Source organism: Phocoena sinus, chromosome 4, assembly GCF_008692025.1.
Source record: "Phocoena sinus isolate mPhoSin1 chromosome 4, mPhoSin1.pri, whole genome shotgun sequence".
Taxonomy (NCBI): domain Eukaryota; kingdom Metazoa; phylum Chordata; class Mammalia; order Artiodactyla; family Phocoenidae; genus Phocoena; species Phocoena sinus.
The window spans coordinates 130,084,704-130,095,827 of NC_045766.1; positions in this window are offsets into that span (position 1 = coordinate 130,084,704).

Below are 11,124 nucleotides of genomic sequence, written 5' to 3' on the forward strand. Positions count from 1 at the left end.
TACCATTTGTGTCTAAAAAATTTATAAAACAGTATTATATGGATACATATATATTATGTAACTACACAGAAAAAAAGGCTGCAAGGATCATACCAATCTGATAATTGAAGTTAATCCTTAGGGGAAAGAGGTGGCAAGAAAAGAGATTAGGGTTAAGAATTATAGTCAAAGGAAATTAAGCCTTCCCTGTAAGATTTTATTTTATACAAGGAGACTATATTCATGTATTTATTATGTAATTTTTTTTTTTTTTTTTTTTTTTTTGCGGTATGCAGGCCTCTTACTGTTGTGGCCTCTCCCGTTGTGGAGAACAGGCTCCGGACGCGCAGGCTCAGCGGCCATGGCTCACGGGCCCAGCTGCTCCGCGGCATGTGGGATCTTCCCAGATGGGGGCACGAACCCGTGTCCCCTGCATCGGCAGGTGGACTCTCAACCACTGCGCCACCTGGGAAGCCCTATTATGTAATTTTAAATAAAAATAAATAATCAAGTTGTTTGTATAAAATACCTTACATCATCAGTTGCACAAATCATAGTGTCCTCTTAAGAGTTATACAGTATAGCTGGAAAACAGCTTACCATAAGAAATAGTACTAGATATCAGGCAATTCACTGATAATTTTGGTGTCACGTATCAAAAATGCTACAGGAGGGGGAGAGTAACGTGCTGGAATAGTCAGAAGGACTTCCTGGATGACAACTTCAGCCCAAAGCTTGGACAAAATTAGGAAGAGCAGAACCTAAGGAAGAGCACTCCAAACAGGACTAGAGAGGGGCAGTTAGTGAACTAAGGAATTAGCATGGCCTTTGGAAAGTCCAGTCAAGAAACTGGACTGACTTCTGTGCAGGGACTTTTATCAGGGAAAAACAACTTGAGGGAAATGACCAGGGTGATTATCCATGCCCTCGTTTACTAAATTCTGCCTATTCTTACTTCAAAATATCTCATGATTTCATTTCTTTCTATTTCCTTGACACTGCCCACATTTCATAACAAGGATCCATATCGCTTGATGTAAACCCTCAAATTAGTCCAAACCACACAGGTCTCTGTTTGATTTTCCTAGAACACCATTTTTTTTTTTTTTTTTTTTTTGCGGTACGCGGGCCTCTCACTGTGTGGCCTCTCCCGTTGCGGAGCACAGGCTCCGGACGCGCAGACTCAGCGGCCATGGCTCACAGGCCCAGCTGCTCCACGGCATGTGGGATCTTCCCGGACCGGGGCACGAACCTGTGTCCCCTGCATCGGCAGGCGGACTCCCAACCACTGCGCCACCAGGGAAGCCCTATTATGTAATTTTAAATAAAAATAAATAATCAAGTTGTTTGTATAAAATACCTTACATCATCAGTTGCACAAATCATAGTGTCCTCTTAAGAGTTATACAGTATAGCTGGAAAACAGCTTACCATAAGAAATAGTACTAGATATCAGGCAATTCACTGATAATTTTGGTGTCACGTATCAAAAATGCTACAGGAGGGGGAGAGTAACGTGCTGGAATAGTCAGAAGGACTTCCTGGATGACAACTTCAGCCCAAAGCTTGGACAAAATTAGGAAGAGCAGAACCTAAGGAAGAGCACTCCAAACAGGACTAGAGAGGGGCAGTTAGTGAACTAAGGAATTAGCATGGCCTTTGGAAAGTCCAGTCAAGAAACTGGACTGACTTCTGTGCAGGGACTTTTATCAGGGAAAAACAACTTGAGGGAAATGACCAGGGTGATTATCCATGCCCTCGTTTACTAAATTCTGCCTATTCTTACTTCAAAATATCTCATGATTTCATTTCTTTCTATTTCCTTGACACTGCCCACATTTCATAACAAGGATCCATATCGCTTGATGTAAACCCTCAAATTAGTCCAAACCACACAGGTCTCTGTTTGATTTTCCTAGAACACCATTTTTTTTTTTTTTTTTTTTTTGCGGTACGCGGGCCTCTCACTGTGTGGCCTCTCCCGTTGCGGAGCACAGGCTCCGGACGCGCAGACTCAGCGGCCATGGCTCACAGGCCCAGCTGCTCCACGGCATGTGGGATCTTCCCGGACCGGGGCACGAACCTGTGTCCCCTGCATCGGCAGGCGGACTCCCAACCACTGCGCCACCAGGGAAGCCCCTTAGAACACCATTTTATAATTGGTTTGGGCATTCGGAAATAGTCTCCATTATGTAACAGTTCCCAGTGGTTGTCTCTTTTGAAGATGAGACCCTCTTAAACCAGAGTACTCTAAACAGTGCCTACCAAAGTGGTAAAGTTATGTCAATTCTAATAAAAATATCCATAACTCTAATGTAAACCAAAGTCTTAATGAACTTTGGACACATGATTTAAAAGTTTATCTGGAAGAATAAAAGGAGAATCAAAAGGATATTTTTGGTAAACAATGAAGAGAGAAGTCTGTCCTATCAGATTGTAACATCAATTTTGATGTTATAAAATAATAAGTTCTAAAATAAAAGACCTAATTAAAGATAATTATAAAATCCAAAATACATAAAAATTAAAACAATATATAGGTGCAGTACGTAGAGGAAAAAAGCTACAAAAATTTAAAGAGTTATAACTAGAGAGAGGATGGGAAATTACAATAGCTGAGATGTCAAATCTTGAAAGTTAAGTTTGTAACCTACGTACTCCCAAAAGAATTCTCAGTAAGATTTTGTTTTCAGATATCACAAAACTATCTCAAAAGCTCACCTGAAAGAATAACATGAAAGAATAGCTAAAGATATTTTGAAAAGCAGGCATAGCAATGATTTGTCCTTCTAAACTTCAAAACTCAAGATATTGCCGTAACAATCCTAACAGTGTTGTTAGGAATAAGCTGAAATAGAATGGCAAATCCAGAACCCACATTCAGGCTGATAAAAGTGGCATCTCAAATGTCTGAAGAACATGGATTATCCAGCAAATATCATTGGAACAACTGCTTACCTTTTGAGAAAATAACTTTAGTACCTACTTCATGCAGCACTCTAAAATGAATTGCTGATGACTGAATGTTAAAAATGAAGCCATAAGATGCGGTACAGGCCCTACAAGCCAGAAGGGAGTGGCAGGACATACTGAAAGTGATGAAGGAGAAAAACCTGCAACCAAGACTACTCTACCCAGCAAGGATCTCATTCAGATTTGATGGAGAAATTAAAACCTTTACAGACAAGCAAAAGCTGAGAGAGTTCAGCACCACCAAACCAGCTTTACAACAAATGCTAAAGGAACTTCTCTAGACAAGAAACACAAAAGAAGGAAAAGACCTATAATAATGAACCCAAAACAATTTAGAAAATGGGAATAGGAACATACATATCGATAATTACCTTAAATGTAAATGGACTAAATGCTCCCACCAAAAGACACAGATTGGCTGAATGGATACAAAAACAAGAGCCTTATATATGCTGTCTACAAGAGACCCACTTCAGACCTAGAGACACATACAGACTGAAAGTAAGGGGATGGAAAAAGATATTCCATGCAAATGGAAACCAAAAGAAAGCTGGAGTAGCAATTCTCATATCAGACAAAATAGACTTTAAAATAAGGACTATTAAAAGAGACAAAAAAGACACTACATAATGATCAAGGGATAGATCCAAGAAGAAGATATAACAATGGTAAATATTTACACACCCAACATAGGAGCACCTCAATACATAAGGCAAATACTAACAGCCATAAAAGGGGAGATCGACAGTAACACATTCATAGTAGGGGACTTTAACACCCCACTTTCACCCATGGACAGATCATCCAAAATGAAAATAAATAAGGAAACACAAGTTTTAAATGATACATTACACAAGATGGACTTAATTGATATTTATAGGACACTCCATCCAAAAACAACAGAATACACATTTTTCTCAAGTGCTCATGGAACATTCTCCAGGATCGATCATATCTTGGGTCACAAATCAAGCCTTGGTAAATTTAAGAAAATTGAAATTGTAATAAGTATCTTTTCTGACCACAACGCCATGAGACTAGATATCAATTACAGGAAAAGATTTGTGAAAAATACAAACACATGGAGGCTAAACAATACACTACTTAATAATGAAGTGATCACTGAAGAACTCAAAGAGGAAATTAAAAAAATACCTAGAAACAAATGACAGTGGAGACACAACGACCCAAAACCTATGGGATGCAGCAAAAGCAGTTCTAAGGGGGAAGTTTATAGCAATACAAGGCCACCTTAAGAAGCAGGAAACATCTCGAATAAACAACCTAACCTTGCAACTCAAGCAATTAGAGAAAGAAGAACAAAAAAACCCCAAAGCTAGCAGAAGGAAAGAAATCATAAAAATCAGATCAGAAATAAATGAAAAAGAAATGAAGGAAACGATAGCAAAGATCAATAAAACTAAAAGCTGGTTCTTAGAGAAGATAAACAAAATAGATAAACCACTAGCCAGACTCATCAAGAAAAAAAGGGAGAAGACTCAAATCAATAGAATTAGAAATGAAAAAGGAGAAGTAACAACTGACACTGCAGAAATTAAAAAAAATCATGAGAGATTACTACAAGCAACTCTATGCCAATAAAATGGACAATCTGGAAGAAATGGACAGATTCTTAGAAATGCACAACCTGCCAAGACTGAATCAGGAAGAAATAGAAAATATGAACAGACCAATCACAAGCACTGAAATTGAAACTGTGATTAAAAATCTTCCAACAAACTAAAGCCCAGGACCAGATGGCTTCACAGGTGAATTCTATCAAACGTTTAGAGAAGAGCTAACACCTGTCCTTCTCAAACTCTTCCAAAATATAGCAGAGGGAGGAACACTCCCAAATTCCTTCTACGAGGCCACCATCACCTTGATACCAAAACCAGACAAGGATGTCACAAAGAAAGAAAACTACAGGCCAATATCACTGATGAACATAGATGCAAAAATCCTCAACAAAATACTAGCAAACAGAATCCAACAGCACATTAAAAGGATCATACACCATGATCAAGTGGGATTTATCCCAGAAATGCAAGGATTCTTCAATATACGCAAATCTATCAATGTGATAAACCATATTAACAAACTGAAGGAGAAAAACCATATGATTATCTCAATAGATGCAGAGAAAGCTTTCGACAAAATTCAACACCCATTTATGATAAAAACCCTTCAGAAAGTAGGCATAGAGGGAACTTTCCTCAACATAATAAAGGCCATATATGACAAGCCCACAGCAAACATCATCCTCAATGGTGAAAAACTGAAAGCATTATTTCCAAGTGGGAAGCAGCCGCATGGCACAGGGATATTAGCTCGGTGCTTTGTGGCAGCCTGGAGGGGTGGGATAGGGAGAGTGGGAGGGAGGGAGACGCAAGAGGGAAGACATGTGGGAACATGTGTATATGTATAACTGATTCACTTTGTTATGAAGCAGAAACTAACACACCATTGTAAAGCTATTATACCCTAATAAAGATGTTAAAAAAAAAAAAAAAGATGTGGTACAGGGATACACACACACGTCATTCAAGTACAAAGAAATATATGGGGGGACTTCCCTGGTGGCGTAGTGGTTAAGAATCCGCCTGCCAATGCAGGGGACACGGGTTCGAGCCCTGGTCCAGGAAGACCCCATATGCCGTGGAGCAGCTAAGCCCCTGCGCCACAACTACTGAGACTGCAATCTAGAGCCCGTGAGCCACAACTACTGAGCCTGTGTGTCACAACTACTGAAGCCCTCATGCCTAGAGCCTGTGCTCTGCAACAAAAGAAGCCACCACAATGGGAAGCCCGTGCACTGCAATGAAGACACAACGCAGTCAAAAATTAAATTAATTAATTAATTAAAAAAAGAAATATACGGGAATGATAAATACTTTAGGGTGAGGTTAATACTGCTAAGGAACAGAATTGTAATCAGCAGAAGTACACAAGAGGATTTCAACCACACTTGTGTAGTAGAGTGGTAAAGTTTTACTTGTCGGTAAAGTTTTCTTAAACTAGTTGGTAAGATTATGACTATTCATTTTTTACTTCTTTTTACCTTCTTGTATAAGGTAAATATTCATAGTAAGATAAATAGTATGAATGTTACATATCTACTTCACAATAAGATTTTTTAAAACAAAAAATGTTATAAGGTTATATAGACACATTTTAAAATTATCCTGGAGTAGGGAAAGCATTCCCAGTCAATGCTCCAAAGACAGAAAACCATAAAAAAAATGATTGATACATTTCAGTAACATTAATTTGAAAGTTTTTTTTTTCTATGTCAAAAAAAACAAATAGACAAACATGGGAAACATCTGCAACATTAACTAGGTGTTAATATGCTTACTGTTAAAAAAAACTTCTTATAAATAAATATTTTAAGGCTTCTCATTTAGGTATAAATAAGGCATAAACAGGCAATTCACCACGGAGGAAATATAATTGACCAGTACACGTGTAAAAAGTATTAGCCCATACTAAAAGTCAACTGAAAATAACATAAACCAATGTAGATTTTTCAATCTATTAAACTGGCAAAATAATAATCAGTGTTGGTAAAAATCTAGGGCAAAGTAAATTTTAGAGGTCTTGCAATGTTCATTTCTCAACTTTTCACAAGTGCAATCGGCAAGACAAATCCAGAGTTTAAGAGTGAATTTCCACTTCTAGAAATCTAATTTGAAGGGATAATAATGGACGCTCAGAGCAGCTTTGTTTTTGAAACTAAACTAAACCAAACCAAACCAAACCAAACCAAAAATGTTATGATCTCACGACCAAAACAGTGAACTGCTGAAATCAATTACGGTACACTCAGACAACCGAATACAAGACAGTCTTGAAAATATTTAATATAATGGAAATGTTTACAACCTATTGTTTAATTAAAGGTAGATACAAAGCAGCATGTACAGTATGACTTGTTTAAAAAAGGAAGATGACATATACATATATGCAAAAGTAATATACTAAAAAATAAAACATAAAACGAAAATTTTTCTTCTTAGGCAGGAGATTATGGGTGAGTTTTACATCCAGTTATTTGTACATTTTCTACAATGGTCATCTTTTCTAGTAAAAATATATTGCTTACACTTATTTACATATATTTTGGGGGTGGGGAAAAGCAAGAGAACAAGTTTACAAAATCCAAAATGCCAAACACCCTGGGGAGGAGGGGGGAAATTAAGCCTCCATACTGTATGAGCAAAATGCCTATATTCAATCATCCAAAGCAAATTATTATTTAGGAACTATTCGAAAATAGATAATTTGAAAATATTTTAAGAACAAAAGTGATGGTGTATCAAAAATTACTTTTTCCAAGAATGTATGTATATGTATAACTGAATCACTTTGCTGTAAAGTAGAAGTTAACACAACATTGAAAATCAACTATACTTCAAAAAATAAATTTTTAAAAAAGAACTCAGGTAAAATAAGAACTTTAGGCCAATGAACTTAAGAATTTTCTTTATGAAAAAAATCACTTTTTCCTATCATTTGCATTTTGGGTTAAACTTAGTGTTATTTAAAGAATCATAAATTAGAACCTCAAACTATCTCAGGAAGACAATAGTGTTGAGAACACATGTCATTTAAACTTCTCTGAAACTACTTAAATTTCTTTCAAAAAATATATCCGTTTAGGGGCTTCCCTGGTGGCGCAGTGGTTGAGAGTCCGCCTGCCGATGCAGGGGACACGGGTTCGTGCCCCGGTCCGGGAAGATCCCACATGCCGCGGAGCGGCTGGGCCCGTGAGCCATGGCCGCTGAGCCTGCGCGTCCGGAGCCTGTCCTCCGCAACGGGAGAGGCCACAGCAGTGAGAGGCCCGCGTAACGCATTAAAAAAAAAAAAAAAAAAAAAAAAAATATCCGTTTAAAACCAAATATATATTTTTTAATATTAAAAAAAATTAATCCTCCATTTCAGTAATTCCCTGGTTAAAATCGGGGGACACCCTGAACCTCGAAGGTGCCACTCAGGTCCCAGAGAGCATCATTCCTCCAATCATCCCAGCTGTTAGCAACATCTGGGAAGTCCCAAGAGAGTAAAAGATAAGTATTAAAAAACAACAACAACAACAACAACAACAACCCAACAAAAACCGTATCTCAGCGCCAGGGCTGCAACTGGCACGGTTGCAGGAACCCCGTCCGACAGACAAGCTCAGTACCCAAGCCAGGGTCTGAATCCTTTCACCAGACCCAAATCCAGCTGTCCCAGCTGCGGTTACGCTACCTGCGCTCACCACGTCTTCGACTCTCACGGGCTAGTGCTTCTGGGGCGCGCCGACGAAGGCGGGGCGCATGCGTGAAGAGTACTAGGGCCCCTCCCAGCTGCGTTCTGTAGCTGCACGTGCAGCGGTCCTGCACGGGGGAGGTGCGGAGTTGTAGGAGAAGGCCGTGGTGTCCGTTAAGGCCCAGCGCTCTTGGGAGCCGCTCGGGACCCCGGTTTCCGTAGGTAGCCAGGCACCTGCCTTTCATTATGAGCCGGAACCCTCCCTCGCCAGGCCCTGTTCCTCGAAGTGGTCCGCAAAGGTCATTAAGGCCTCCATCCTTCCTCAACGCGGTGGGATCAGATTGCCAGATTGTGCTTAAGTGGAAGCACATGCTCCTTGTACCCCCTTCTGCAGAATTTTTGTGGGCCCAGTTTGTACTATGTAGTTGTAATAATTGTTTTGGGGGGCAGCGGACTGGCAAGTTATGTATGTGCACCTGCCCTTATATGCCTTTAACTCTTGGCTGCCTTGTAGCTTTAATGGAATTTCACGAATGATATGTTATGTTGGGTTTCCCTGATACACAGCTAAAACCAAAACCAAAAACAAAACGGTGTCACAGTTATTTTTATACAAGTGCCGAAAGTAATCATCCATTGTGCACCACAGCAGATGCGGTATTTTTGTTGTTTTAATGCAGTTTATCAAATTAATGTGCAGATGGTAGGACTGGCTTTGACTTTGTTACTCCAAACTGAACACTTGGGCTTGTGGGATTAATTTTAGAATGTTTTGTTTTACTCGACTCAATAATACTCTTGTTTGTACAGGAATTACTTTTACAAATAAAAATGGACATGTAGCCAATGTTTCCTGCCTCCACTCTTGCTTTCTATAGATCTTTTAATTTTTAAACATGATTTGATTTGGGACTAAGTTTCTTTTAAAGGTTTGTCATTATTTCTTTATAGATGATTCCAGTTCAAGATATTTTTCAGATTAATACATGACAAACTGTCACTGTGGAATAAAGATACATACTGAACAATTTTACATTTAAGGATGTCTATATATGAAGTACATAATCATTGGTAAAAGTCTAAGAAAGCTATGTTGCCTCTAACACTGAACTATAGTTTCTTACAGCTTTTATTGTGTCTCTTACATTATATAATGTAGGCAAGACCATCTAATTTGTTTTCTAATACTTCCATCCACTCTCCAAAAAAATTTATTAATCATGAGGTTGGAAAATCTGTACTTCTCTTGGTCACTGTGTTAATAGTCCAATGTCTAAATTTGACAGGTCTGTCTGGGAAGAAAACTTATAATGCTACATTATTGTAGTCTATGTTTTTATATTATACTTGAGATCTATATATTTACACATAACAATGTGTTTTTAATTAAAATAATGTACAAAGACTAAAAAAAGTATAGCAATTTAGTCCTACTGAAAGTAACATGTGCATCATTTGGCCCCTTTGGTGGCCTCTAGGGATGTCAGTCTCATGCTCTGTGGGGTATTTCACCCAAATCTGGAAGTGGCTGGAGGGAGTCAGAAACTAAACGTCCAGCTGGTCCAGCTGGCTGTGTGGTGGCAGCGGAGGAAGGACTAGTATTTCCAGGGCAACTGACAGGGCACTGGGGAGGTGGGCAGCATGGAGGGAATCTGAGGAGGCACCGTGAGATGTGCAGCCAATATAGGCACTGTGCTATGAATACCACTCAGATTCTTATTTGTGTTTATATTTAAGATCTATCCACATTGCCTTGTTAGTTCCACTTTATTACTTTTGATTTTTACTTGGATAGTATGTAGCATAATGTATTTACTAATTCACTTAGTGATGGGCATGGTACATTGCCTCCAACTTTTTACTAAGATAAACAATGCATTATGTCCCCCACGCCTACTCCTCTATCCAAGTCTGACTTTTCAAGGAATACCCAACACACAGTACCAAGCTGAGTGCTAGCAATTAGTAAATATTTAATAAACACTTTGGAAACTGATTTATGGAGGGCCTCAAAATCCAGATAGTGTGTTTATTTGACTCTAAGTCAATTTGCTAAAAATAAATTTACAGAGAGCTACTTCCAGAGAGAAAAATTTGTCAAAATCCAATTTTCCAAAAACAAATGCTCTAAATTACCAGTTGATGAATAGGTGAGGCCTATTAAAAAGTCTGAGCTCTGCTCGTGCTTCAAAGCCTTCTGTGAGGTGAGCCAAGGAGCAGAGGCAGAGCATGAGTATACAAAAATAGAGATGAACTGAAAACTCCGTTTAAGAAAAATTTCACTAATCTTTGTATCAAGTGCCTGGGGCAGATGCAAAACTAATGCTTTGAAAAAAATCTATTTGGCAAACTCGCTTTTAACTGCTAGTAACAGACACAGAAATATAAATAAAACTGGTTTTATTTCATAATAAGCTGTCTAGAGATAGGCAGCGGCTAGTGTCCGATCAGTAGTTTAACAGCTTGAGGACTGGCATCTCTGTGGCTCTTTTGGCCCATCCTTCCCTCGTGGTTGAAAGGACTACTGCAGCTCCAGCCATCACTTTGGTATTTCGGACAGAAAGAGAGGGAAGAGGTGCCCTAGCTGCATCTATCATTTTAATCAGGGAAGCAAAAGTTTTCCCAAAGGTTCCCTGGCACCCCCACCAGCTGCAAGAGAGCCTGGAGAGAGTGAGCATTAAGCTTTCCCAGGTTCTTAGTGGAGGCAGATAAAGGGGAAGTGGATTGGGAGTAAGTGGCAAGTTAACACCAACTCTATCGTCCTCAAATATAATTAACTTCTCTTTCAAAATAGGTAGTTTATATGTCAAGACATGTCTATCAACAATTTTAAGATTATAATTTAAAACTCAGTTCTGGGCTTCCCTGGTGGTGCAGTGGTTGAGAGTACGCCTGCTGATGCAGGGGACACGGGCTCGT